The sequence below is a fragment of the Triticum urartu genome, unplaced genomic scaffold (genome assembly GCF_056163025.1).
Source record: "Triticum urartu cultivar PI428250 unplaced genomic scaffold, HENAU_Tu73 scaffold2, whole genome shotgun sequence".
Lineage (NCBI taxonomy): Eukaryota > Viridiplantae > Streptophyta > Magnoliopsida > Poales > Poaceae > Triticum > Triticum urartu.
This window is the reverse complement of record NW_028260368.1, coordinates 17,073,285-17,076,629: the sequence shown is the minus strand read 5'-3', so window position 1 is coordinate 17,076,629 and position 3,345 is coordinate 17,073,285. Positions and strand designations below refer to the sequence as shown.

The window sequence follows — 3,345 nt, the reverse complement described above, 5'->3', positions numbered from 1 at the left end:
AATCTTGGGAAAATCTAAGTTAATGATCAATAGGTTTGGATAAATAATTTAGGAAGGATATTCTCATACTGACACAATACAAGGACAAGTATATGTGAAATCTATCCTTTCATAATTCGTAATTCATCCTTGTATTGTTTGTTGGATTAGGTCTAACTTTCTTGACCAAACTGCGAGCGCGGAACTTTACGAGATGAAATAGGGAAAGACAGAAGATAGAATAGAACTTAAAAGGATAATTGAAGTGACTCGTCTTCGAATCTACTTTGGTTGGAGTTCGAAAAAGGAATAAAAATAAAGTAAATTCAAGGAAGAGCTTTCTTTTTTTTTTTTTTTTAACAGCCCCTTGGCAGGTCGTGGAATGCTTTTGTTCTCCTCTTATTCCATATGGAATACAATCAGTTAAAATAAGAAGGAATAGGGGAATATTCGATCGTTCACTCCAAAAAGAGGGTCCTATTGAAAAAGAAATTATCCAAAATAGAAAGAAGTTTTTTTTTTTCAAATTCAATTGTTTATTTATCTCTTATTCAAAAATTTCCCTGAAAATTGAATTTCTTTTTTTCATTCAATGGGGTTAGATGATCTAGTTCTTAATATTATTACTTTACTCAATTGACAAATTCCACAACAAATCTCTTGATTCGGAATTAGGGACTCATGTATCATCTGATGAATCCACTTTCTTTTACACTTCTGTATCTTACTCTATCTTGTTTTTTAGTATTATCTAAAATAACTGATGAATTATGAATTTTCCATAACTTAGGTAAATGCTTTACCAACATATGTAGTGTAGTAAAAAAAAATAAATGGAATTTAACTCTTTCATGCTTACTTTAACTAGTTATTTTGGTTTTCTACTGGCTGCTTTAACTATAACCCCAGCTCTATTTATTGGCTTGAACAAGATACGCCTTATTTGAATTGACTGAATAATTATAATTCAGAAAAGAAAAATCTTTCTTTGGGATTCCTGGCATTCTACGACTCTTTTCCAGACTAATTAGGAATTCTTTTCTTGGTCATTGAGATTCGTGGATAATTTAGAGTACTATTTAGGGATAGATCGTACCTCTTTTTTTATCCCCTCGAACAAATCGAAATGATTGAAGTTTTTCTATTTGGAATCGTCTTAGGCCTAATTCCTATTACTTTAGCGGGATTATTCGTGACTGCGTATTTGCAATACAGGCGTGGGGATCAGTTGGATCTTTGATTGAGTCATTTTTTTTTTTTGATTGACCTCCTCCAGACCAGAGAGGAGGTCAAATTGAAATTGGAGTTACAATTCAATTTTGTTAAGTTATTTTACTCTGCTTCGACATAAAATAGATGGAATCACGCTCTGTAGGATTTGAACCTACGACATCGGGTTTTGGAGACCCGCGTTCTACCGAACTGAACTAAGAGCGCTTTCATTCATTCAAAAAGAAAATCTTTTTCTATTCCTAATGTATCTCACGTACGTATAGTCTCCACAAATTCAAGTTATACCCACTTTACTTTAATTGATCTCGTCGCTACTGCCTATAAAGAAGAAAGAAGTAATAGGTAGGGATGACAGGATTTGAACCTGTGACATTTTGTACCCAAAACAAACGCGCTACCAAGCTGCGCTACATCCCTTTTCCAAATTAAATTGTTGTACAATGCCATTGTACACAATTCCTGTCTTCTTTTCCACATCATAATTTTCTTCTTCTTTCTTTCTCTATCTATATATAGAACCCTCGTGTCATTTCTTCTTTTTGGTCTCATATAATTAAGGAATTATATACATATAAAATCCAATATAATTTCGCCTATAAAAGAAGGATTACTTTTCCTTGGTAATATATAGGAAGAAGGGGTCATCTTTTTCTTTTTTAGGGATAGGAAAATTTCGTCGATATGGTTCATTTTATATATAGCATAACAATCTTGGGCAAGAGTTTATGATCATATATGTATTCCAACAAGGAAGGAGGATTTTCAATGCGGGATATAAAAACATATCTCTCTGTAGCACCCGTGCTAAGTACTCTATGGTTTGGTGCTTTAGCAGGTTTATTGATAGAAATTAATCGTTTATTCCCAGATGCTTTGTCATTCCCTTTTTTTTAATTCTAGTTATTGCTATGGGAGGGATAGATTTCTTCGTGATATGACAAAATTTGATCCTTTTCAATCTTTTTTTAGTATCGGAAGGAAAAAGAAAGAAAAGATGGATTGGGTTGAACCTCAGAGTCATTAAAAATTTGGTAAACCCCATTTTTGAAAATAGAAATTCAATTTAAAGGGGTACCCAAGCTAAATAAGGCCTCAGAAATCAGAGCATAGAAAAGGCGGGGCTGGCTAATTAAATGAAAGGATTTCGAACCAAAATCTTTGCTAATTCGACAAGGATTGTATTCTTTAATTATTTCTCTATTTTTTATTACTTAATTAAAGAATAAAAAAAAATTATTCTAATGAATTTTATTCTTCTTCTTCGGATTCAAAATAGAAGAATAAAAGAATAAGTAGAAGAATTAAGTTAAGTCAATCCAAAAAGAAAAGGAGGTTCATGGCCAAGGGAAAAGATGTTAGAATCAGAGTTATTTTGGAATGCATCAGTTGTGTTCGAAAAGGTGCCAATGAGGAATCGACGGGGATTTCTAGATATAGTACTCAAAAGAATCGCCACAATACACCCGGACAATTAGAATTCAAAAAATTTTGTCGTTATTGTCGCAAGCATACGACTCATCACGAAATAAAGAAATAGGAACATCGTGTGTTTGATCTTTCCAAACAACAGAAAGAGTAAGAACTTCATATTTAATATATAAAGAAAACATAGTATAGAATACAAAATACAAATCAACTCATCTGATTTCCGGTAGATATTATTTCATATGTATAGAGGGTATTCATATACTATAATATGAATCAAATAAGATATGGATCAAAGAAAAACTACTTCTTCTGGATCCTAAATTAATAAAATAAAGAAGTGAATTTTCAAATTTTCAAATTTTAAATAAGGAATAAATCATGTATACATCTAAACAACCTTTTCTTAAATCTAAGCAACCCTTTAGTAAATCCAAGCAAACTTTTAATAAATCCAAGCAACCCTTTCGTAAATCCAAGCAAACTTTTCGTAAATTCAAGCAACCTTTTCGTAAATCTAAACAACCTTTTCGTAGGCGTCCCCGGATTGGCCCGGGAGATCGAATTGATTATAGAAACATGAGTTTAATTAATAGATTTATTAGTGAACAAGGAAAAATATTATCGAGACGAATAAATAGATTAACCTTGAAACAACAACGATTAATTACTCTTGCTATAAAACAGGCTCGTATTTTATCTTTCTTA

At 31.9% G+C, this 3,345-nt stretch overlaps 2 non-coding genes across 2 annotated transcripts; both read right to left on the bottom strand.

Annotated features, from left to right (window-relative positions):
- Positions 1-1,342: 1,342 nt before the first annotated feature.
- TRNAW-CCA (transfer RNA tryptophan (anticodon CCA)) lies at positions 1,343-1,416 on the bottom strand. Its single transcript has one exon. It is a non-coding gene; the product is annotated as a tRNA-Trp (tRNA).
- Positions 1,417-1,555: 139 nt separating this feature from the next.
- On the bottom strand, positions 1,556-1,629 carry TRNAP-UGG (transfer RNA proline (anticodon UGG)). The gene has a single exon. It is a non-coding gene; the product is annotated as a tRNA-Pro (tRNA).
- Positions 1,630-3,345: the final 1,716 nt, after the last annotated feature.